The sequence below is a fragment of the Rhinatrema bivittatum genome, chromosome 17 (assembly GCF_901001135.1).
Source record: "Rhinatrema bivittatum chromosome 17, aRhiBiv1.1, whole genome shotgun sequence".
NCBI lineage: Eukaryota > Metazoa > Chordata > Amphibia > Gymnophiona > Rhinatrematidae > Rhinatrema > Rhinatrema bivittatum.
In genome coordinates, this window is record NC_042631.1 from 52,151,016 (window position 1) to 52,177,500 (window position 26,485).

General features: G+C 45.2%; 1 protein-coding gene across 1 annotated transcript in view; it reads left to right on the forward strand.

Moving 5' to 3' along the window:
- Positions 1-277: 277 nt before the first annotated feature.
- The window catches only part of LOC115079429 (synaptotagmin-2-like), a 134,994-nt gene continuing 108,786 nt past the window's right edge, over positions 278-26,485 (forward strand). The window contains exon 1 of the mRNA XM_029583020.1: positions 278-674. The gene's annotated coding sequence lies outside the window, so the exon portion shown is untranslated. The remainder of the gene's footprint in view (positions 675-26,485) is intronic.

A 26,485-nucleotide genomic window follows, 5' to 3' on the forward strand; every position in this document is an offset into this window, starting at 1 on the left:
CACAACAGCTGTTCCTGTGCTTGCTAATCATTACTGTAGGCACTTCCTGAAGGTACGGTTTTCATTTGCATTACAATAGTTGAGCTATATTTTATCATTCTGCTCCATTTAGACAGGAATTGAGGATTAACCTCCTAAACTGATTGCTACAGTTCACTGCATGCATGCCTTGCCCACTTTCTGGCACCAATTGATTAAATAAATATTTATGTACTAAAGAATCCTTCAGGGCTTATATGCGTCTGTTTCAGTACACTGCATTTCCTGGCTTAGCGAGGGTGCTGAGAACTGGTTTTTCTGGTACATCATGCTAGTCAGAAAAGAGGGAAACAGCACAAAGGCTCCTGGCTCCTGGTTCTTGGCTCTGGGCTCCTGGCTCCTACGATGAGACACAGAATGTGAAACGCCTAAACTTTCTGTGGGATTTATACCATGTATATCCCAGGGTGTAAAATCTTCTACAGACAGTGGACACATCCCAGGCCTGGAACTGCTGCAAACCTCCTTCAGATGGCAGGTGCATTCTGAGCTTACAGCTGCTGGGAACCTCCTGCAGACAGCAGACGGCCGGAGCCTGGAACCACTGTGGACCTTTGGCAGATAGCAGACACATCCCAGGGCTGGAAGTGCTGTTTACTTTCTAACTATTGTTTCTAAAAGATTGTGCAGGACAGGTCAGTGCTACTCTTTTGTTTATGGTGGTATTGCAAGAAGGGCTGTACACAACCATATGCTATAGGAAACCTATATGCAATCTTATGTTATAAGCAGACCGTACACAGCCTTATGCTGTAGGAGAGCTATACACACTCTTATTCAATAGGCAGACTGTATGGGGGCCATATACAGATGGGTGCTACTGGTAGGCGCTGTACAGCCATATACTGTTGGGGATGTTAACACTAGCTTATGTTCTCGGAAGGGCTTGCATAGTCTTACTCTATAGTAGGGCTATACCCACTCATACTATAGGATAGCATTGCCTGGGATGTTCTATTTTGGCTATAATATAGACAAACAGTGCACTTGAGAACTGATCCAGACAATATACACAGTACAGTAAGGAGTTAATATGTGCACAGGGATTCATTTTCCTCTTGCAATGTAAGGAAACTATACTGAAGACTGACTGAACCCTGGCACTGCATATAGTTTATATGAACACACTGAGAGACTGATCTCATATATATACAGTACAAAATATTTGAATTGTGCATTCTGTAACTTACAGTACAGTATAGGGAAGCTTTGCATTTATAAACTGATTCCTTACAATATAAACACTAAAGTATAGTGCAATCAGACAGTGTGCACAGTACAATAGAGGAGAACTAAATACTCAATGGCAGAATTCTGACAATATATGCAGTATGATAGGGGGAGCTATTCGCACCCTCTTGCAAAACACTCGGAGCGAAGTACAACACAATAAAAACATACACAACTAAAACCAAATAACTGCAACCCCTTTCTCATCATAATCCCAAATCCACTGTTTCATAACATGCACTAATTTACCCTTCCTCCTATTCCTAACACTGGCTTCTCCCCATTTCCACCCCCAGACATCTAGCTCTACCCCATCTCTCCTCCCATCCAATCCACTCTGACCCCCTTCCTCATTTCATCTCCCACTTGATCAACTCCAGCCCCTCCTAGCTTATCATACCTACTAGTGATTAACAAGAACATAAGAAATGCCATGCTGGGTCAGACCTAGCTCAATTGAGCCAGCAGATCCCAAAAAGAAGATCTATTTTTTACTCACTTCCAGGGATAGCAATGACTTTCTTTAGTCTACTTGGCTAATTTTATGGATTTTTCCTCCAGGAACCAGTCCAAACCTCTTTTAAACTCCACTATGCTAGTTGCTTTGACCATGTCCTCTGGCAACAAATTCAAGAACTAGATTGTGTGCTGAGTAAAAAAGCATTTATTTATTTGAAAAATGGTGTAGGGTCTGTATCAGAAGACCTATGAGGAGAGGCTGAAGGATCTGAATATGTATACCCTGGAAGAGAGGAGGTGCAGGTGTGATATGATACAGTCCATTAGATACCTGAAAGGTGATGCACAAACTTCAAACCTTTTCCACTGGAAAGGAAACTAGAACTAGGGGTCACAAAATGAAACTCCAGGAACTCAGAACCGACATCAGAAAATAGAGATGTGAATCGGAACTGGAATCGGTTCGGAGTCCAGTTCCGATTCACATCGTGGGGTTTTTTTCGTCCGGCCCGATTGCGGTTTTGTTTATCGGCTGCGCCCGAGCCGATAAACAAAAAACCCACCCGACCCTTTAAAACTAATCCCTTAGCTTCCCCCACCCTCCCGACCCCCCCAAAAACATTTTACAGGTACCTGGTAGTCCAGTGGGGGTCCCGGGAGCAATCTCCTGCTCTCGGGCCGTCGGCTGCCACTAATAAAAATGGCGCCGATGGCCTTTGCCCTTACCATGTGACAGGGTATCCGTGCCATTGGCCGGCCCCTGTCACATGGAGGGAGCACTGGATGGCCGGCGCCATCTTTAAAAATGGCGCCGGCCATCCAGTGCTCCTACCATGTGACAGGGGCCGGCCAATGGCACAGATACCCTGTCACATGGTAAGGGCAAAGGGCCATCGGCTCCATTTTGATTAGTGGCAGCCGACGGCCCGGGAGCAGGAGATCGCTCCCGGGACCCCCACTGGACCACCAGGTACCTGTAAAATGTTTTTGGGGGGGTCGGGAAGGTGGGGGAAGCTAAGGGATTAGTTTTAAAGGGTCGGGGTGGGTTTAGGGGTTATTTTTGTGTGCCGTTTTTCCCGCCCTCCCCCAAAATGATAAGAGAACCCCCACGAATAATATCGTGGGGTTTTCCTATCGTTTTGGGGGAGCCCCCGATTTCTGATGATTTTGAAAATATCGTACGATATTTTCAATCGTCTGAAGCCCGATTCGCATCCCTATCAGGAAATATTTCTTCACGGAGAGGGTGGTGGATGCCTGGAATGCCCTTCTGGAAGAGGTAATGAGGACGAAAACAGTAAATGAATTCACAAAGGCATGGGATAAATACTATGGATCCCTAAAGCTAGAGATTGGAAATGAAGAAAAAGATGCATGGGGAGCAACCTGAATGGAGCGGCAGTTGCTACCCTTAACAGAAGGCATGGGGATTACTACCCTTAACCAATTAGCCTTGATGCTTTTGACGCAACTGAAATATTCCTTTCCACTTCAATGGGGGCTAAAAGTGGAATTGGATTTAGACGACAGGCAATGCTGGGACCCGACTTTTATGGTCTAGATTATTGATACACAGACATTAGGGAAAAAGCACAGGACTGCTTCTGAGTCCAAGCCCAAAAGCAAAGCACGTTCAAGCAGCATTGGCTGAATCATCAAAAAGTCTGCTCACCCTGTAAAAATGTTACTATTTGCTCTTTTTCTGCTGTCATTGCTATGTGACTATGATAGCGTTCATGGTGGGATACAAAGCAAACTATATATAAAATCATGAGGAGGCAGATATTCAAAACGCATTTAGTGCTAGATAGCTGGATAAGTTGTGGGTGGGCAGTGGGTGGATCAGGATAGCGCTACTTAGCTGGATAAGTTATCTGTCTAACTAGCAATATTCAGCGTTAGGCGGATAATTTATCTGGGTTAGTCCTGCTCAATAGCAGGTCTAAACTTAAATAAGACTTATTTGCCTAAGTAGCGATTTATCCAGGAATATTCAGTAGCATATCCATGCTGTTGAATATCCTGTCTAAGTTAGCCGGATATGTTTATCCGGCTAACTTAGACAAATGGCTAACTTTTGAATATCCATCCCGAGAAAAACAAGATTAACAAACTGACAAAAACTTGAACGATTTCTTTTAAATCTGCTGATCCCCTAGTTTTAGTATTACTTCAAAGGGTAAATAACTGTTCTTTATTTACCTATTCCACCCACTCATGATTTTATAACCTTTTATCTTTTCCCCTTTTACACATCTCTTTTCCAAGCTGAAGAGCCCTTGCCTGCGTAGCCTCTCATCATAAGGGAACCATCTCATCCTCTTTATCATATTTGTCGCCCTCCTCTGCAGCTTTTCTAGTTCAACCAGAAGTGCACACAGTACTCAAGATCATGGTCACACCATGGCTCAATACAGAGGCAATATATTTTTTGTTTTATTCTTATTCCTTTTTAGATCATTCCTAACATCCTACTTGCTTTTTTGACCGCTGCTGTACACCTAGCCAAAGATGTCAACATATTATCCACAAGGATTCCAAGGTCCTTTACCTGGGTAGTGACTGACTCCCAATACAGAAACCAGTACTGTGTACCTGTAATCGGGATTATTGTTCCCTATGTGCTACACTATGCACTTTTCTACATTAAGTTTCATCTACCATTCAGATGCCCAGTCTCCCAATCTTGCAAGATCCTTCTGTAGTTTCATGAGAGGTCTAGAACGGGTAGATGTCAATCGGTTATTTACTCTTTCGGATAATAGAAAGACTAGGGGGCACTCCATGAAGTTAGCATGGGGCACATTTAAAACTAATCGGAGAAAGTTCTTTTTTACTCAAAGCACAATTAAACTCTGGAATTTGTTGCCAGAGGATGTGGTTAGTGCAGTTAGTATAGCTGTGTTTAAAAAAGGTTTGGATAAGTTCTTGGAGGAGAAGTCCATTACCTGCTATTAATTAAGTTGACTTAGAGAATAGCCACTGCTATTACTAGCAACAGTAACATGGAATATTTATTTATTTATTTAGCTTTTTTATATACCGGCATTCATGAACAAGTCACATCATGCCGGTTCACATAGAACAAGGGGTGCAATGAACAGTATAACTAAACTTGTGCAAGGGGGGAAGCAGTTACAAAAAACAGGGGTAAATAACATGGAATGAGCAGAAAGGGGGAGAGTGGGGTGTAACAGGAACTGTAAGGGGAATATAAATAAATTTAATAATTATTTACAGTACTATCTAGAGACATTGTTATATGAACTGGAGGGGGTTATGAGCTGTCCGGGAAGGCTTGTTTAAAAAGCCAAGTCTTTAGTCTCTTGCGAAAGGTTGGAAGGCAAGGTTCTAGGCGGAGATTAGTAGGAATTGAGTTCCAAAGTGCGGGTCCAGCTGTCGAGAGTGCCCGGTCTCTTGCCGAATAGACTTAGTTTTTGGGTACTTGCCAGGTTCTTATGGCCTAGATTGGAAACAGGATGCTGGGCTTGATGGACCCTTGGTCTGACCCAGTATGGCATGTTCTTATGTTCTTATGCAATCTGTTGCTGTTTTAACAACTTTAAATAATTTTGTGTCATTTGCAAATCTGATCACTTCACCCTTTTCCATATCATTTATGAATAAGATAGCAGCACAGGTCCCAAGATCCAAGCCTGTGGTACTACACTAATGACCTTTTTCTATTTGGAAAACTGACCTTTTAGTGGTAACTTTAGTTTACTGTCTTTTAACCAGTTACTAATTGACAATGGGATACTGCCTCCTTTCCCATGACAATTTTTTCAATGTATGCAATTTCAAATATAAAACTAGAACTAAAGTATTTATTTATTCATTTAGAATTTCTTATATTCAAATATAATATCCATACAAGTGGTGTACAAAACACTGTAGCTGCCCATCTTGTCAGTTCTAGGACCAGCTGCTCCCTGAAGCAGTTATCTATCACAGCTAAACATTAACAGATGAATTTTCAAAGGAGTTACATGCGTAAATGTAACATACTGTTGTAGCAATTTTCAAAAGCTCACTTACTCTAGTAAAGTGCATTTACACATGTAAAACCCAATTTTAAGCGTGAAAATACTTTTTAAAATCAGGCCCCTACACCAAAGGGATGGGCTTTTGAAAATTGCTATAATATAAGCCATTGAATTGTCTATAGGATTTACTCAAGTAAGTAAACTTTATGCGCGAAAATGGCTTTTGAAAATTGCTATGATAGTATGTTACATTTACACACATAATTCCTTTGAAAACTGTTGTGAGCGCAGCCTTCGGGAGCCGATGGTGTGGGCTCGGCGTGCATCACTTGGGCCATGGAGTGGCTCAGGTCGGGACTCAAGTCACACCCGTGGTGAGGTGTGTGTGCAGGAATGGGCGGCACAGGAGCAGAGATGGACGGATCTTGGAAGACTGGACATAGACGTGGAGGCTTGGACGTAGACTTGGATGTGGACGTAGACTTGGAGACTTGGACGTAGACGTGGAGACTTGGACAAGAAACAAGGAGGGATGAGCAAGACCCTCAGGCACCCTACACAGCATGTGGGGCTGGTCGCGGACCACACTGTCTCCGTCGCGCCCTACACAGCTGGTTGGCTGGTCGCGGACCACGAGGAGAACGGGTCAGGGTTGCAGCGACCCCTCAGATCCTCCGGAGTCGGGACTGGGAAGACAAGATAAAACTTTGGAGCTTGGCAACTCGGATTAAAAACAGGGAATCTCCAGAGGCATGGGTCCTACGGAACATGGAGCATTAGGACCAGATACATGACGGAACTTGGGACAACAAGGAGACTTGCAACATCATGGAGACTTGGAACATCAAAGAGGCTTGGAACATCAAGGGACTTGGGCATAACTGGAATGGAGTCACGGATGTCTCTCTGGAATGGAGTCATGGATATCTCTCAGGAATGGACTCACGGACATCTTGGAATGGACTCATGGAGTATAGACATCAGGAAATGGAACAGACATCAGGGTTCAGAGTCACGGATATCAGGACATGGAATGGACATCAAGACATGGGACAGACATCAGCATTCGGAGTCACGAACATCAGGACATGGAGCAGACATCAGGATCTGGAATCACGGATCTCAGGACTTGGAACAGGCATCAAGCTGAAGAGAACTCTTCAGAAGCATCTGGATAGATGCGAAGACAACAGTGAACTGATGGAAGGGCCCTTAAGTAGTGCTGAGAGGGCAACTCCCTGGGAGGAGCTGCCAGATGGCCCACAGCTCCCTGTCCCTTTAAGAAGGGGAGAGAGCCGCGCCCTCTCTCCCTGTGGTCCTGGACTTCCTGAACAGGAAGTCCAGGACCACGGACAGCGGCCTCCCTGCCGCTGCCATGCAGAAGACAGAGAAGGGCCGCGAGCAGACCCCGTCGTGGGAGCGGCAACGTCCTGCCACTGAAGGAGGACCTCGGAGGCGGCTCCAGCCACATGAAGACCTAGGGGCTGCGGCGGCCTCCAGGCCGCAGAGTAGAGGGCAAAGTCTGTGGCTCCTGCTGCGGTGAAGGCCCGTCGATGGCAGCGACCTGCCACGGAAGGAAGGCCTGGTCGGCGGTGGCAAGATGGCAGCCATGGCCAGGTTTCGGCGGCGGCCTCCCAGGGCCATGAAGAACAGCGGCGGCAGTGGCAAAAGGCCGCAGAGGGCAGCGGAGGTAAGGCCCTGTCCGTGGGTACCGCGGGCAGGGGCGCAACAAAAATTCACCTTTCCAAATTGGTTTTACATATGTAAATGCACTTTATACTCCTGGGGGAATTCTGCACACAGAAATGTAAGCCTCTGCAAAATTCTGCATACTATATATTGGTCAAAATAACACAATATACAGTCTTTAAGTAATTAATTTAAAATGTAATAAAAAAAGTTATTACTTAAAGATGCAGAGTTTTAAATATTTTGAGTAGAATTTCACTAGAATTACACTGTAAGTGTCCCTTCCACCCTCTCTCTCTAATCCCCAGGCCAGTCTTCTTTCACTTTGCCCTCTCAGGCCCCAACTCCATCCTCCACTATCTTTCCCCTCCTCCTCTAGGCTCAAACCCTTACACTCTGTCTCCATTCCCAGTTTAATCCTTCTCTTAGTACTGTCCCTCATACAACTCCCTCTGTTCCTCTCTCTCACAGATATATACACAGGCCCTCTCTCTGTCATGCATATACACACCCCCTCATACAAGCTTCTTCTATCTCTCACTCGCATGCACACATCTCCTCATACAGGCACCCTCTCTCTGTCTCTTACACACACATCCCCTCATACTAGATGCCTCTCTCTCATTTGCACATGCACACACCCTCACACAGGTTCTCTCTTTCTCTTGCACCCACACAGGCTCCCTTTCTATGGCATGCATACACCTTCACACAAGCTACCTATCTCTCCCTTACTCACACACCCCTGCACACTGGCTCCCTTTCTCTTTCTCTCTCTCTCTCTCATACACACACACACACATCCCTTCACACAGGCTCTCTTTCTCTCACACACACCTTCACACAGGCTCCTCTCTCACAAACAAGCAGTCTCATTCTCTCACATAAACACAATCCCTTTTTTACACATACCAGTACTCAAATTCTCACACATATACACACTACTTCACGATATCCTCACTTAGGCTCTATCTCTCTGGCACGCACACCCATACACTCTCACAAATGATTTCTCTCACACACATACACACAGGTTTGCAGTCTTACACCCCCCCACTCCTCCCTACACACACCTTCACAGTCTCTCACACACACACACTCACACCTCTACACACACATTCACTCTCACTGGAGCTTGCTCCATCTTCTATGTGAGCGGGGCCTTTACCATTTTTGCTGCAAGTGACATGGGCTCCACTCACGGCTATTAGGGCCTATTCCAACTTTGCTGTGAGCAGGATGGGCTCTGCTTGCGGCTGCCAGGGTCTGCTTCATCTTTGCCGTGACGAGATGAGCTCCACTCACAGAATGCTGGGGGGTCTGCTCCATCTTCTCTGCAAGTGAGATGGGCTTTGCTCGCGGCTGCAGGGATCTGCACCATCTTCCCTGCAAGCGGGATAGGCTTCACCCATGGCATGCTCGGGACCTGTTCCAAATTCTGCCCAGAAAATGTAAATTCTGCACAGGAGGGGAATTCTGCGCTCCACAGTAGTGCGGAATTCTCCCAGGAGAAACTTTTCTTAAGTGGGGTTTTAAAGATTGCTGCAATTTATGCCATTAAATTGACCATGGGATTTACTCATGTAAGTGCGCTTTACGCGAGTAAATGGCGTTTTAAAATTGCTATGATAGTATGTTACATTTACGCATATACATCTTTTTAAAATTCACCTGTAAAGAGGTCGTTTTCAAAGTAGTTTCACACTTTGGAGGTAGGTTCAAATGGCAGTAGGCAAGCGAGAGTCCAGGAGCAATCTGGAATCAGGCAGGTGGCAGACAAGGAGAAACTGGAGGCAGGTCAGAGGTCAGGGCAGGCAGCAGACAAGGCCAGGTCAAAGTCCAAAGTGAAAGTCAGGTCCAGATGGCAGGCAAGACTTGGTCAAGGTGCAAGGCTAAAGTCAATACCGGGAGATCAGGATGAGGCAAGGCAAGGCAGGAACTCAGGAACAGGGCAGGGGAGCACAGGAAAAAGCAAACTGGAAGGCAGGAGAACCTTTGCTGATGCATCTAGCTGGAGTTGCAGCTGGGTTTAAAGTCTCCCCAGACTTCTAGGTTTAGGTTTCTGAGAGAACCATTGGTAGAAATCTTTCACCAGTTGAGGGGCTTGGACATTCACAGCAGGCTCCCAGGAATTTTCTTTGGGGCCAAAGTTTTCCAGGAGATAAGGTACTCCAGTTTGTTCCTAATCCTTTTTGAATCCAAAATGTCTTGGACTTCATAAAAGGTGTCCTCTTCAGTGGTTATTTCCATGGGTTTACATGGGGTCCTTGATGACCATGAAAATATTGCTTGTTTTAACAAAAATACATGGGAGATTTTGTGCATCTGAAGTGTGGGAGGCAGTATTAACTTATAGGCCACTGATCCCACTTGCTTAATAATTGGGACTGGCTTCACAAATCTAGGAGCAAACTTTAGAGAAGGCATCTTAAGGCACATATTCCTTGTGATGAGCCGTACTAGCTCTCATGGCTGTAGTTGGGGTGCTAGACAGCATCTTTTATCTCCCTGTTTTTTAAACAATCTGCTGCTTCTTCCAGAAGATGGTGAGTTTTTTGCCATAGTTTTTGAAGATCTTCTCCCATCATGTTAGCTGCTGGACAGGCAACGGAAGTCAGGACAAGTAATGATATTTGAGAGTGATGGCCGAAGACCACATAGAAGGACGAGGAACCTGTCAAACTCCCCACATGGTTATTTTGGCAGAATTCTGTCCATGGGAAAAGGGATGCTAGTGATCTTGATGCTGGTTTACATAGGCCCTCAGAAATGCTTTAAGGCTCTGGTTAATCCATTCCATTTTTCCGTTTCTCTGTGGTAATAAGCTGAAGTGAAATCTAGGGTGATACTGAATTTCTTGCATAGGTGCTTCCAGAAACGAGCTGTAAATTATACTCCTAGATCAGAAAGAATGTGCAATGGGAGCCCATGTAGTCAAAAGATGTGCTGAACAAAAAGATTAGCCAGTTCAGATGCAGAAGGAAGTTCAGGAAGGGGTGTGAAGTGAGCCATTTTCAAAAAACAATTCACCACTAGCCATATAGTGGTGTTGCCACTAGAGAGGGGACGGTCCATGAGAAAGTCAGTGGCCAAGTGGGTCTAGAGTTCTTTGGGGGATGACGGGGGCTGGCAGTGGCTGTAATGATGCAGCGTCAGGAATGGTTTCTGAGCCACGTAGGGTTGAGTTGCAAAAGCTAGTATGATGTTATATAAGAAAATAAATCAGTGAGATTTAGTCCAACAGGTTGATTGTGTAGCCACAGCGGTTGCTGTTGTGAAAAGAGCTGCTTACAACAGCTGTTTTGAAAAAGATTTGATAAGATCACAGGTCATTATGCATGAAATCTATGGACAGATGGTTTGACTTCTCTGATAAAGTAACCGACATTTCTATATGAGAGTACTAACCAGTAACTTTACATGTTTTCATGAAAAGGCCAATATTGAAAGGAGAGACTAAGTTTTCCCATGCATTTTTCTATACATATTTTGAGATAAATGGTTTATTAGAGATGTGCATTCATTTTAAACAAAATTGTCTAATTTGTCATGGATCGGGAGTGCTCTGAAATGAAGGAAATTTTTCCAAAATTGTGGAAAAATGTGTATTTCGTGTTAATGTGTGCTAACCATAGTTAGCGCACACTAACTTTAAAATGTTAGTGCGCACTACTACCGTTAGTTCGCACTAACATGAGCTTCAGGAACCATGAAAAAAAAAAATCCCGAACTGCAGAAAAAATGAAATTAACTGCGGGGGACCTGAACCGAACCACAAAATGAAAAAAAAAAAGATTCACATCTCTAGTGATTATCGTATTTTTTGTATGATTTTTATTGTATGATTGTTTTTAATATGCTGTCTTGATTATAGGTATTAGACACACGATAAAAACTTAAATGATGTTTATTTATTTAGTTAGTTAGTTAAAGCTTTTCTATACCGACGTTCAAGTGAATATCACATCGGTTTACATTAAACCGGGGTAACCAGTAACTTGGGAAATTAGAAATTAGAAAATACATTTAATGTAAGGGAGTTGAAACTGAGATGAGAGTGCTAGAGTAGCGGAGTCAGGTACCGGAGAGGTATGGTAACAAAAAAGTTAACAATTGTGTAAGATATATGACAATATATGACAATTATTTACAGTATGTATAATTTTTTGTACCGAATATACAATTTACAGTATGTACAATATGTAATCGAGGTCAGTTACTAGCATGAGAAATAGTAGCCAGATTAGAGAAATTAGGAAAAGTAATAACGGTTATTGGGATATTGAAGAAAGCAGGTCAGAGGGGAAGGGGAGGTGGAGAAGCACTTGATAGGAGTAGGGTAGCTTTAGAATGAGGGGAACAGGGAAAAGAACTAGTAGAAATGGCGAGGGGGGGGGGGGCTGTGATCTGGGGGCTGTGGGGTTAAGTAAAGGCTTGAGAGAAGAGCCAGGTTTTAAGGTTTTTTTTTAAAGGTTTGGGTACAAAGTTCTTGGCGCAGGTGTGGGGGCATTGAGTTCCATATGGTTGGTCCAGCGATGGACAGGGCCTGTTCTTTCGTGGCTATGTGATCGGTGAGTTTGGGGGGAGGAATGTAGAGGGTTCCTTTAAAGGCCGTTTTTGTGGGTCTGTTCGAGATGTGATATTGCAGGGAATTATTAAGCCATTGGATGTTGTGGTTATGTAGGGTTTTGTGGATAATAGTAAGAGATTTGTGAAGGATTCAAAAGCGTATTGGAAGCCAGTGGAGGTCTATGCGTATGGGGGTAATGTGATCTCTTCTGCGGGAGTTGGTGAGGATTCTGGTCACTGCGTTTTGGAGCATTTGGAGCGGTTTGATCGAGGTAGCAGGGAGGCCTAGGAGGAGGGTGTTGCAGTAGTCGATTTTGGTGAAAAGCAAGGCCTGGAGGGCCGTGCGAAAGTCATAGGGATGGAGAAGATGTCTTCGTTTTTTTTAAAATGTGTAGTTTGTGGAAACATTCTTTCGTGGTGGAATTAATAATTTTTTTTAGGTTTAGGTGATTGTCTAAAGTGACTCCTAGGTCTCTGACACATTGGACTTTAGTTACAGGTGAGTCAGATTAGGGACCGTTGTTGTGGTCTGGTGAGATGAAGAGGAGTTCTGTTTTAGTTGTATTGAGGGCAAGGTTGAGGTTGGTGAGGAGGTGATTAATTGAGGAGAGGCAGTTATTCCAGATCTTTAGGGATTTGGGAAGTGATTCTGCTTAAAATTATGATGATAGTGTTTTGAAAAATCAATTATTATGTAAAGTTTTATATTACTGAAGAATAAAATATGTTGAAATTATTCCTAAGAAATACCTTAAGCTTTTATACTGTTCTACATTTTGGAATTGTCCAGAGCGCCGCCGCCAGAATCCTTACAAACGCCAACAAAAGAGAACATATCACCCCCATTCTCCGCAACCTACACTAGCTACCCATCAAATACAGGATCCTCTTCAAAGTTCTCACTGTCATTCATAAAGCGATTCACAACATCTCTCCCATCACGTTAAAGACACAACTTCGACCGCATTCTTCTTCTAGACCCATCAGAAGCGCATACAAAGGCACACTGTATGCCCCACCTGCAAAAACATCACTAAGGAAGAGAGCACTATCTGCTGCAGGACCCCACCAATGGAATGCGCTCCCCCCAGACCTACGACTTGAATGTAGCCTACCGGAGTTTAAAAAAAAGCTAAAACCTGGCTCTTCAGCCAAGCTTTCCCAGATACGTAATGCAACCAGGATGACATGATTTGATAACTTAATTCAAGTGCTATCCCGTTAAGCTCACTATGCTGACTCTCTTTATAGGCGGTACTCCCCTCTTGCCGTCCTCTTACTCGCCCTCTTTCACTTCCCCCCCAAGGTGCTCCCACATCAGAAGACAACGCTGATCTCTTTTCTCATATGTTATTCCTTCTCTACTATCCAACCGGATTGCTCCCCCTCTTTCCGCCCCACTTTTATTTCCCTCCCTTTCAAATTTGAACTTCTTATCAGGCAGTCATTCCCTTTAATGCATTCATCTATTAATTACTTCATAATTATTCTCCTATTTTATGCTCCCTCTCCACTACCTTGTTCAATTGTTTTTTATGTAAAACCGTTGGCGAGTTGCTGTTTAATTGTTTTTATGTAAAGCCTTAGGCATTTACGTATAGCCCCGGGCAATTTTCTGTTTAATTGTTATATGGAGACTTACTGTTTAATCGTTTTATGTAAAGCCTTGGGCGTTTATGTATAGCCCCGGGCGATTTGCCGTTCAATGTAAACCGGAGTGATTTGCATTTCATACAGGAACATCAGTATATAAAAATTAAAAATAAATAAATAAAATAAATAATGTGAGAACAGTTTTAGCGGTTTCTGTTTTGTTTCATGTGAACATAGCTTGCACAACATTGGTGCTATCTTGTGGTTAATTTCCTGCCTGGCAGATGAATTCAAGAGTGATCTGTACTCACCCATAGTCTAGTCCCTAGCGCAGGTAGGCAAGCTTAGAGGATATCACCATCTATGTTTACAGCATGCATTATAATCTCCCTGTGTTAGAGGATATGTTATAAGTTCCTTGAAAGATCATGTAGCTCTTGCAATCTTGCATAATATGATAGTTATTATAATTCTTGCTGCAAGGTTCCAGACCTAACCCTGAGTGATATGGTGGTTCTGTTCTCCTGGATCACTTAATCTAGGCATCTCATACTTCCTCAGCTTTGAAGTGTTCCCAACTTGGGTGATATAGGACTAGCCGGCATAGGGAATTACTTTGTCCTCTAGCTGAAAAAAGTGGTTCTGTCCATGACAGTGGACTTCTGTTTGACTACTGGTGGCAGTAGTGCTATTTTGGTGGTTGCTGATACGCTGTAGCAATGTCTCTACTATTTGTGCAACCAATTATTGTTCATGTCTGCTGAAACCAGGTATAACATATGCCTTGATGGACCAAGGGTCCATCAAGGCCAGTATCCTGTCTCCAACAGAGGCCAATCCAAGTCACGAGTACCTGGCAAGTACCCAAACATTAAATAGATTCCATGCTACTAATGCCAGCAACAAGCAGTGGCTATTTCCTATTGACTGATAGCAATTTATGAGCGTCTCCTCCAAGAGCTTATCCAAAACTTTTTAAAATCCAGCTACACTAGCTTCCTTAACCACATCCTCTGGCAATGAATTCCAGAGCTTAATTGTGCATTGAGTGAGAAAGAATTGTCTCCGATTTGTTTTAAATATTCTACTTGTTAACTTCATGGAGTGCCTTGTACTATCCGAAAGAGTAAATAACGAATTCACATTTACCCGTTCAAGTCCTTTCATGATTTTGTAGACCTCTAGCATATCCCCTCTCAGCCGTATCTTCCCCAAGCTGAACAGCCCTAACCTCTTTAGGCTTTCCTCATAGGGGAGCTGTTCCATCCCTTTTATCATTTTGGTCGCCCTTCTCTGTACTTTCTCCAGTGCAAATATATCTTTTTTGAGATGCGGCGACCAGAATTGCACACAGTATTCAAATTGTGGTCAATAATTGAGTGATACAGAGGAATTATGGCATCCTCCATTTTATTTGCCATTCCCTTCTTAATAATTCATAACATTCTGTTTGCTTTTTTGACCTCCACAGCACACTGAGCCGACGATTTTAATGTAATATCAACTATGACACCCAGATCTTTTTCCTGGGTGGTAACTTCTAAAATGGAATCTAACATCATGTAGGTACAGCATGGCTTATTTTTCCCTATATGCATTACCTTGCACTTCTCCACATTAAATTTCATCTGCCACCTTTCTTAATGCATGGAATATATCTGGACTGCGCTTCTACTATTGCATTGCACATGGCATGTGCGAGATGAAAACTGGTCAGGCAAGGAATACCATGCAGGTATCTCCTGCCACTGTGTAACATGGGTGGGTGAGAGTGTAGACGAGTTGCCAATTAAGCCTATGGCTTTGACAGCCGGGATTGGCCTGATCATTCCCCCCCCCCCCCAAAGTACTTCGGCTGCATCATGTACAAGTGAGTCCTGTTCTTTCTATAGACTAGGGTGTCATTGGAGGGGTGAGGCTTTGATGGCCCTGAGTCCCCCAACGCCAAAATATTGCTTTTATGAATAGCAACTCAGGTGAGGGCATGGTCACCCTACAGGAATTGCTTAATGTTCTAGGGGTTTAATTAATGGTTGATCTATGCTGCGGCCATACCCATCCAATAAAAATCTTCATTTGCAAATAATGTCGTGCTAGAGAGCTTAATTCATGGCAAGAAATGAACTGGAATTCAAAGGGAGTCAGGGGTGGGTGGATGGTTTTAGACAGATCATATGGGATTTAAAAAGGAGGTGAGTACACACCTAACACAACTGTGTAATACACTTTGTCTGAAGGTTGTGAGTTAGATCACTCCAACACTTATTCACTGGAACCAGTGCTTCCTTTAGACATTACATCATGTCTTTCAGGTGTTAACATAAGAACATAAGAAATTGCCATGGTCAGACCAAGGGTCCATCAAGCCCAGCATCCTGTTTCCAACAGTGGCCAATCCAGGCCATAAGAACCTGGCAAGTACCCAGACACTAAGAAGATCCCATGCTACTGATGCAATTAATAGCAGTGGCTATTCCCTAAGTAAACTTGATTAATAGTGTTCTGTTTCTTTCAGATGCTATTTGCCAATATGGATGATATTTGATGTGTCTGCTGTTTTGAAATTTTGTATTTGTGTTTGGTAAAATTTTTTAAATTGTAATATGAGTTTCAAATTATTGAATATTATTCTGTTCATACGATGTTTTGAAATATCTATTCTTTTTGTTATTGTAGTTGTTTCCTGTTTCTTGATTTTATTTTTTCTGTTTTATGAGGAATGGTTTTTGTTTTTCTGTTGTTGCATTGCATGTTACGGAGGTAATGACAGAATTTGAAAGGTTTATTTTTATGTTAATTGTAAAGTCAATGTCCTAGGTCTGTTGTTGGGGGACTTTCTGTGGATGCAGATTGTGCTACAGAATTGGAGGTGCAGGATTTATATTGAGATTCTGTTCCTTCTTGTATAGATGTTAGACTTCACTCTCAAATCCATATAGAAGAATTGGTTGAATGAGGCTATCAAATAATTGTAATTAATAGTTGGGAAAAGCAGCCCAGAATTAGAAAATTTCTAATTCTTCTATTATTTAGCTTCAGATTAGTAAAAAAGAGGCAAGACAGTATGAAATCAGCAGCTTTAGTGCAAATAAAATAGCTAAGAACTTAAGAAACTTCTTTTATATGCAAGCAGAAATTAAGACAATTAATATATATAAAAGCAGGACAAGTAAAGCTTAACTTTTGGAGTTCAGTCCTACTGTGTGGGAGCAGATTTCACCAAAAAGTGCCATTTTAAGATCACGTGATGTGGTGGGCTCGGTAAGACGTGGATCTCCGAGCTCCGGCTGCCCTCCCCCGCACAATCTCTAAACATCCCATGTTTCCTTACCGTTTTTCTGCAAACTACACTTTCTCAGTTGACTAATCTAGAGACGTACTCACGGTGGAATTGAAGGAGGCATTGCATGGCTACCAGATCAGTGCGAAAAGAAAAGGAAAAGGCGAAGGGCCCTGAAGCCAAGATGGCCGCCGCGAGTGAGACAGGCTTGCAACATGATGGTGAATCACTAGAAGAAAAGATTTCTCATGCCGTGGTGATGGCTTTAGATGTGCGTTTACACCAACTATCCGAGCAAATAGCGGATGTGCGGGCCTCCCTTACAGAATTTGATGCTCGCACTGAACGGATCGAAGGCCGTGTGGGCCTAGTAGAAGACGATGTTGGCACATTGGAAAAGCGGGTCGAAGAGCTCATCAAGCAGGCACGGGCCAATGAGGAGAAAATCGAAAACCGCTCCCGGCGAAATAATTTACATTTCGTGGGATTCCCGGAAGCCTTACCAGATGCAGACCTGCCAAGAGTCTTGGAAGCTTGGTTACTCGGGGTGGTTCCCTCTCTTGCGTCCCCATCGGGGGACCTATTCGAAAGAGCGCACAGGATAGGCCGGAGGAATGAGGGTGAAGCGGATCGCAGACCCCGGGTGATTATTGCTCGCTTCCTTCATTTTGCACATTGGTCATTAGTGCTGCAACATTACAGGAAAGCTCATGATCTTCGCTATGAAGCCAGCCGCATCCTGATTTTTCAAGATTTCTCTCCGAGAGTAACGATACAGCGGAAAGCGTTTAATGAAGTGTGCTCGGAGCTTGTCAACAAACAAATTCGTTTTGCTCTAATGTTCCCTGCCCGACTCCGGATATCCCATCAGGGGCAAGTGAAAATTTTTGAAGCGGTGGGGGAGGACCGAGCATACGTCCAAGGCCTTCCGGGCCCGACCCAAGCTGCGACAACGTGACTGTCTGGGTCGTGGGTACACAGTGTGTATGATTCATAGTTTTTGCCTAAACAATGCATCAGTTCTTTTTTAGGCACAATTGACTGGTTTGCTGTTTATGCGAGTCAGAATGTCCTACATCTGTTACTTGATCTTGTTTATAATAGGTGGGCCAGAAGACTTGCCTTTATATTATTGTTTTGGGGACTGTTTAGAATCTTTTATCTTTTTGGGTGACCTGCAAGACTGCGGGGGTGGCAGCCGAGCACATAAGTTCTAGCCACGTGCTCCTTATCCCAGTAGGGATCTTTTTTTTTTTTTTGAACAGGGGTGGGAAGATTCCAGGTGAATTATGTATCCGCATGGGTGCGGAGGAGTTTTCACCTGTTGGTTCTTAGGGGGGGCTGGGAGGGAAGGGAGGGAAGGGATACAAGTAGATATTCTCTGTTATAATGAAACATAGAAACATATAGAAATGACGGCAGAAGACCAAATGGCCCATCCAGTCTGCCCAGCAAGCTTCCCTCATTTCTTCTCTCATACTTATCTGTTTCTCTTAGCTCTTGGTTCTAATTCCCTTCTAATGGGTCAGTTACCGTGTCTAAACTTTTGGTGTTTGCGGGAAAATCTTTAGGAACACATTCTCCTTTCCCATATAGATGTCCGAAGTCCCTAGGGGTGATCGAGTTGGTATGTCGATAATATGGCTTTCAATATAGTAACATGGAACGTAGCGGGATTGGGTACCCCTATTAAACGGGAAAAAGTGTTTGCTCGTTTATCCAAACTTGGCTTCAAAATCATATTTTTACAGGAAACACATATGCTTTCTTCTGAAGTGCTTAAACTTAAAAAGAAATGGGTTTCTCAGATTTATTATGCTACAGGAACATCAAAGAGCAGGGGGGTAGCCATAATGATTCATCAATCTCTTTCTTTCACACTGGTTGAGACTGTGGCGGACTCCCAGGGCCGGTACTTGCTGGTTAAAGGTATTTTGATGGGAATGCCCATGCTTCTTGCCTCTATTTATGCTCCTAATGCTTATGATCATACTTTTTATACTACTCTCCTTTCTCATATAGTGAAGCTGGGGGACTGTCCCATAATTTTAGGGGGGGATTTTAATTTTGTTATGGACCCTGAGATGGATAGGTCCCCGGTGCGAGGAGGTCATAAAGCCAGTGACCGGAAAGGACCTGGTTTCTTATGTAAACACCTCCCCCTTGTGGACTTGTGGAGAATCCTGAATCCAGGTCTGCGGGATTACACACACATTGCGAAGGCCCACCCTGCAAAGTCGCGTATAGACTATTTACTCATTTCCGAATCCCTTTTTTCGAAATTCACTAAAGCCTCTATTGAGACCTTAGTAATATCTGACCACTGCCCCGTGACTTGTACCTTCTCTATGGGAGGAGGGGTGCCCTCAAGCCAATGGCGTCTCCCGGTGTCCCTTGCTGGAGACCCTGCATTCCCTATGCTTTTAAAACGCAAGTGGGAGGCGTTTATGGCCTCCAACGCACAACACATAGACCAACCGATTCTCCTGTGGGAAACAGTGAAAAGTGTCCTTCGCCTCCGCATATCATTACATAACTTACATATCATTAGCTATGTAAGTTACAAAAAGAAGAAATTGGATAAAGACATTATCGCCCTGGAAAAACAATTAAGAGCCCTTAAACGTAAATTCCACTCTCCACAAGATGCCCGGCTGGCAGCAGAATTTCGGGAGACTCAGACTGCTCTTAATGATTTGTTGCACAATAGAGCAGCGCACACCCTTCGGCATAGGCAATATACTTTTTTCCAATATGGGAACAAAGCGGGGAAGCTTCTAGCGAGATTAGTAAAAGCGCAGGAAGCTTCTAAATTTATTGCTAATCTTAGTACTCCTCAGGGTGAAGTTAAATCTGCATCTAGGGACATAGCGGAAATATTTTCCGATTATTATCGGAAACTATATTCAGCTGAACCTGTAAATGAGGGAGATATAACAGACTTTTTGAAAGATCTTTCGCTGCCTTGTCTGACGGACTCCCAGCTTCAGCAGCTACAATGCAGCATAGAGGTTGAAGAGGTTCTCAAGACTATAGGAGCACTTCCCAATCAAAAAGCACCTGGCCCCGATGGTATGAATTCCATATTTTATAAGGCCCTAAAGGATGAGGTTGCCCCCATATTACCTCTGGTTTATGAGGCCATGGCAGATCAGCAAAAAATGCCCCCTACGTTGCACTCTGCTACTATAGTAGTTCTGCCAAAGGCAGGCAGAAATCCTCTACAGCCTTCCTCCTATAGACCGATATCCTTGTTAAACTTGGACATTAAAATCTATGCCAAAATCTTAGCCAACCGATTGAAGGCTTTAATGCCCCGGTTGATCTCCCTGGATCAGGTTGGGTTTGTAACTGGGAGGCGCTCTACAGTGAATATTCATAAGGTTTTGGCCGCTCTGGAAGTCAGTGCTAGATCCAACATCTCTGACCCATTGCTGGTAACATGTGATGCAGAAAAAGCATTTGACAGGGTGGCCTGGCCCTTTTTAAGACAGGTCCTTATTAAAATGGGTTTTACGGGAAGAATTTATGACTACATTAACGTGCTCTATTCAAACCCCACGGCACGGATTTTGGTGAACGGGGACTTATCTGAAGAGTTCCGCCTGCAAAGGGGAATGCGTCAGGGGTGTCCCCTCTCCCCCCTGCTGTTCATCCTAACTGTGGAACCCCTAATTAACAAGTTGAAGGCCACCCCGTTAGTAACTGGTATACCAGTGGGCATGCAATCTTTTCTCACTTTATTATTTGCTGACGATATTTTGTTATTATTGTCACAGGCTAGGACTGCTCTTCTGGCGGCTCTGGACATTTTTTATAAGTACCAATTGCTGTCTGGTTTTAAATTGAATCTAGAAAAAACGGAGGCGCTGGATCTCTCGGGTGCTTTGCAGTCTAGCTGGAATGATTTTCCCGTGAAGTGGGCTTCTTCCACTATTAAATACCTGGGGATCACTATTCACTCAGATCCTCAAAAATGGTATGCTCTCAATATCCCTCCAACGATCCAAAAAATGATTGCTAAACTGAGAGGATGGAAATCTCTACCGCTGTCTCTTCAGGGACGTATTGCGGTGCTCAAAATGGTAGTAGCGCCTCAGCTGCTTTATAAACTTTTAATGTTACCGTTCTTCCTCTGTGCGAGAGATCGCCGCCTTTTGCAGGCTGAAATTCGGCAGTTCTTGTGGAGGAATAGGAGAGCACGTCTGGCTTACTCTACTCTTATGGCCCCTAAGTCTGAAGGAGGATATGGACTCCCTAATTTCTTTTTATATGCTATAGCAGTGTTGTGGAGCGCTAGGAGAGCGATCCCACTCCTGGGTGATGTGTGTCCTTGGGCCACGGCTCGACCCCAGAGGGCTCTGAAGAAGTGCCGCGGGAGGCGTGGCATGCCCGAGCATGGGCTGGACGGGAGCAGGGCTGGAGTGAAGACTGGCTGACAGGCCCTCCTCTGGACCTGCGCGCTTCGGAAGACCCAACAACGCAATGTTGGTCTTGTGAACAGTCCTCCGACCGTTCCCAGCCCTTTCGGACCTGCCGCAGGATACGGCACGAAGCGGCAGGCCAGATGGAGGCCAGGACAGTGAAGACTGGAACATGGATTCAGACGAGACTCGGGAACGACGTAGACTCAGGCATAGACGTGGACTCAGGACGAGGTGCAGGATCCATAGACGTGGACTCAGGCATAGATGCAGGATCCTTAGACGTGGACTCAGGCATAGACGTGGACTTCAGGAACAAGGTGCAGTATGCATAGACATGGACTCAGGCAAGACGTGGACTCAGGAACGAGGTGCAGGATCCTTAGACGTGGATGCAGGAACGAGGGCTGAAGGTAGACATGGGCACTGACCCTCAGGGCACCCTACTCAGGCCACCCGCGGGACTGAGTCGCGGACCACCCTGTCCCATGCGCGCCCTACTCAGCCCTGGAAGGCTGGTCACGGACCACGCTGAGAGCGGGAGAATGCAGGAGAGATCCAGGCGAAGCAAACTCCGATGCTGGGATACTGACATCCGAAGTGCCATCGGCTGGCAGGAACGGAAGCTCCAGAGCACAGGGACGAATCCCACCTGTTGGCCACTCCAGGGCCCAACAGGCCAGAAGGCTCAGGAGCCAGACGAGACGAAGGGCAGAACATATGGACTGGATTAGGAACAGGATCTGGCACCGACATCTAGGTAACAGGAAAGAAGCTGGTTGCTGCACACCGGCAGCCAAAGCAGGATTCGCTGCACTCCTGGCAGCACAAGGCAAGGATATACGCTGCTCTCCTGGCAGCACAAGGCAAGGATAGGCATCAGGATCAGGAACAAGGATATCTGGAACATCAGGACTGGAACACATATACTGGAATAGGAGACACACCTCTGGGCTGGAACATGGACATCGGAACATCAGGACTGGATCAAGAGACAGACCTTGGGACTGGAACAGCAGGCAGACATCAGGACTGGAACACTGAAGACATCAGTACTGGAACAAGTTGACAAGAAGCTTCAACAGGAAACATGGAACACTGGACCTTGCAGAAGGCTGGAATACAAGGCATCTCCTGGAACGAGGAACTCAGGAGTGACCAACTCCTTGCGAAGGCAAAGATACACTGAAAGCTGAGCCCTTTAGTAGGGCTGAAGTGGACAACGCCCAGGGAGGGGTCAGCAGGGGGCCACACCTGGCTGGCCCTTGAAGAGGAGCAAAGAGGTGCGCGCTCGCACCCTAGGAGGCTGGAGAGAAGAGCTGGAAGCTGGTGGCGTCCTCAGCCACGTGGAGGGCCCAAGGAAGCCGCGGAGCAGCCCTGGACTGGAGCTGGGTGAATGCAGGTCGCTGGAGCGGCTCCCAGCCACCAGGACTGAAGCAGAGAGAGAGAAGTGCTGGCTGCATGACGAGCAGGGAGCTGTAGCAGGCTGCAGAGGAAACGGGGGAAGGGCTGACTGCAGGAACGGCTCCATGCCGTGAGGACAGCCCCAGGAGGAGAGGTAAGACTGCAGGCAGAGTGGAAGCTGTAGTAAGCTACAGGCACAGCTCCACGCTGCAAGGCTGAAGAGAGAAGTGCTGGCTGCAGGGAACTGTGAGAGAGAACAGAGAGGTGCAGGCACCGGCCGGGACGGCTCTCTGCCAGGCAAGGACCCAGGATCACAGCAGCACGTCGGGGGAAGGCAGAGACAGCAGCCGAGGAGCAGACCGCATGGCAAGAGCTGTGGGAACGGCCCCAGCTGAGTCAGGGAGAAAGAAGCAGCCCGGCTGGCTGTGGCTGTAACAAGGTAAGAGCCTGCACACGCTTCTTGTGGGCAGGAGCACAACAAGCAGCCAATATGCGATTCTTGGGGGACTGGATTTGTGGTACGTCTGAATTCACAGACTTTGAACTAATTTGTACGATGTGCTCCCCAATGGACCCGGGAATAGTACTGCATGCCTCTGCCCAAATTTTCCAACAATTACCGGTCCGTTTTAGTCTGGTGAAAACGGTTAGGAAAGTATGGGGCATTCTCCGTAGTAAAATGGAACTATCCCCACATGTATCCCCGCACCTCCCCTTGCGAGGAACTTCTCCAGAATCCCTGTCGGTGCTTCCTATCAAACACCCCTTTAAAATAGCCCCCAATTGGCCTCTGGGCGCACGTCTAAATCCCAGTACAGGACAAATGTACTCGTTTGTTCAATGCCAGACTATACTGGGATTTTGTTCTTATCATTTTCTTCTCTATGGGTATCTATGAGCAACAGTGGCCAAACTTCTGGATGGGGTTGCAGGTAAATTAGAAAATGTTAATTACTCTGCGTTAATTATATGTTTCCAGAACCGCAAGAGTTCTTTATCCTGTCTGTATGCCTTTTCGAGTAAGAAAAGGGAAGTGATTATCCCCTTGTACAGGTCCTTGGTGAGGCCTCACCTGGAGTACTGTGTTCAATTCTGGAGACCGTATCTACAAAGAGACAAGGACAAGTTGGAAGCGGTACAGAGAAGGGCGACCAGGAAGGTGGAGGGTCTTCATCGGTTGACATACGAGGAGAGATTGAAGAATCTAAATATGTACACCCTGGAGGAAAGGAGGAGCAGGGGTGATATGATTCAAACTTTCAGATACTTGAAAAACTTTAACGATCCAAAGACAACGACAAACCTTTTCCGACAGAAAAAAATCAGCAGAACCAGAGGTCACGAGCTGAGGCTCCAGGGAGGAAGACTAAGAACCAATGTCAGGAAGTATTTCTTCACGGAGAGAGTGGTGGATGCCTGGAATGCCCTTCCGGAGGAAGTGGTGAAGTCCAAAACTGTGAAGCACTTCAAAGGGGCGTGGGATAAACATTGTGGATCCATCAGGTCCAGAGGACACGTATAAAAGAGCAGGGTAGCAAAACACTGCACGGAGCGGCAGTAGCCACAGAGGCATTCACGGAGCGGGATGCCAGTGGCCAGTGGTAGGTGTCCACCTTCACAGAGCGGAAGGATGAAGGGCAGCCATCTCCCAATTAAAAAAAAAACAGGGATGGGTTCACGGGCTATAGGTATTACCAATTATTAGGCTTTTCAATATTTGATGATAGTTAATGTGACTTTGAAGGCATACTTCACTTTCAATGCATATCCAGCATAGCTCCCTGCTTCAACGACAGGGGAGAAGAAAAACTAATACTTCACACATATCCAGCATTGCCCTCTGCTTCATGGCAGAGAGCTATGCTGCCGCTTACCCAACTAATCAAACTTAATATTTCACTTGGAAGCAGCTCCATCACTGCTCTCTACATTAATAGTGCAGATGAAAGGGAATTAGAACATAAGGTTACTAAGAGCCAAGAGAACAGATAAGTATGAGAAAAATAAGTGTGAAGCTTGCTGGGCAGACTGGATGGACCGATTGGTGGTCTTCTGCCGTCATTTCTATGTTTCTATGTTTCCAATGTGATTCAAAAATACAGTATTTATGAAAAGCTGTTGCCTGTATGGTCCAAAGATTGCAGGAGGACTTGGAACCACATATGCTTAAAAACTCTTATGTGTCTATTAACCTCATCACGAACAATGTGGGCCTACGTGAAATGTAACAGAGGATTTTTCATCGCATTGTCTACTCCCCTGCCAGGGCCTTTCAAATGGGCATTGTGGATTCGGCGGTATGCATTCGGTGCAGGGATCTCTCAGCCACCCTTATTCATTGCTTATGGACATGCCCTCATATCAAATCTTTTTGGGACTCAATTAAGGATTTTCTCTCAGACTTGTTCAACACTCAAGTTCAATGGTCATGTTCCTTCTGCATTCTCAATAATGATGTGGGAGACCACAGCCTTAATATAGAGAATGCGGGCTTCGTAGCCAAGGCTTGCCTCACTGCTAAGAAGTGCATATTACTCAAATGGTTGGAGGTAGAACCCCCGTCATGAGAATTATGGTCATCTCAATTAACTGAACTATATCAGTTGGAATATGGCTCAATGTTTAAGCGTTTCTCACCCAAGAAGAAAAGAGTTTTTAAGGAAATATGGGCCAAATATTACGAGACTCTATCTCCAACTGTTCAAAAGGTTGCTCCTTTAATGCTCAATTGAAAGTGAGGGGGTCTGGAGATACAGATAAAATGTATGTGGAGCTTTAATAGGTATTTAGAGGCTCTCCCCGTCTTGCTAAATAACTAAGACTATGTGGACCTTCACTTGTCTATCGTAAATTATAAAAGGGTGGAATGTGTGGCTGCGATGTTAGACGACTGACTACACTTTATAACTTTTGAATGCAAATTTGTTGCTGAATCTCTACTGGGGTGGGTAACTGGGGGATACTTGGGAGAGGGGAGGGGGGTTGAATATGATGAAATCCCTATGGGGGAGACACGAATGTATGTTCATATTGTTCTTTTGCTTTGATGGTATTGTTATATGTCCACCCAATAAAAATATATTTAAAAAAAAAAAGTGCCATTTTAAAAAGCTCTTCCCTTCCCTCTAACTTTTCTTCCTTCTTTGTTAACTGTGCCCAAGTAAGCGCACTGCTGTTTCCCCTAAAAAAAGAATACTCTAAGAAATTTGCACTCCCTTTTCTAACACCCTCATTTAACATTTGAGAAATGCACAATTTTTTAAAAGTACTAGCTTAACAGTTAAAGGGAAAAGAAGCCCAGGGTCTTCCTCTTCACATAGGGGCGGATTTTAAGAGCCCTGCTCACGTAAATCCGCCCGGATTTACGCGAGCAGGGCCTTGCGCGCCGGCGCGCCTATTTTCCATAGGCCTGCCGGCGCGCGCAGAGCCCCGGGACTCGTGTAAGTCCCGGGGTTTTTCGAGGGGGGCGTGTCGGGGCGGGGCCGATCGGTGCGGCGTTTTGGGGGCAGGACGCGGCGTTTCGGGGGCGGGCCCGGGGGCATGGTTTCGGCCCGGGGCGGTCCGGGGGCGTGGCCGCGCCCTCCGGAACCGCCCCCAGGTCGCGTCTCGGTACGCTAGCGGCCTGCTGGCACGCGGGGATTTACTTCTCCCTCCGGGAGGCGTAAATCCCCCGACAAAGGTAGGGGGGGGGTTTAGATAGGGCCGGGGGGTGGGTTAGATAGAGGAAGGGAGGGGAAGGTGAGGGGAGGGCGAAAGCGAGTTCCCTCCGAGGCCGCTCCGATTTCAGAGCGGCCTTGGAGGGAACGGAGGCA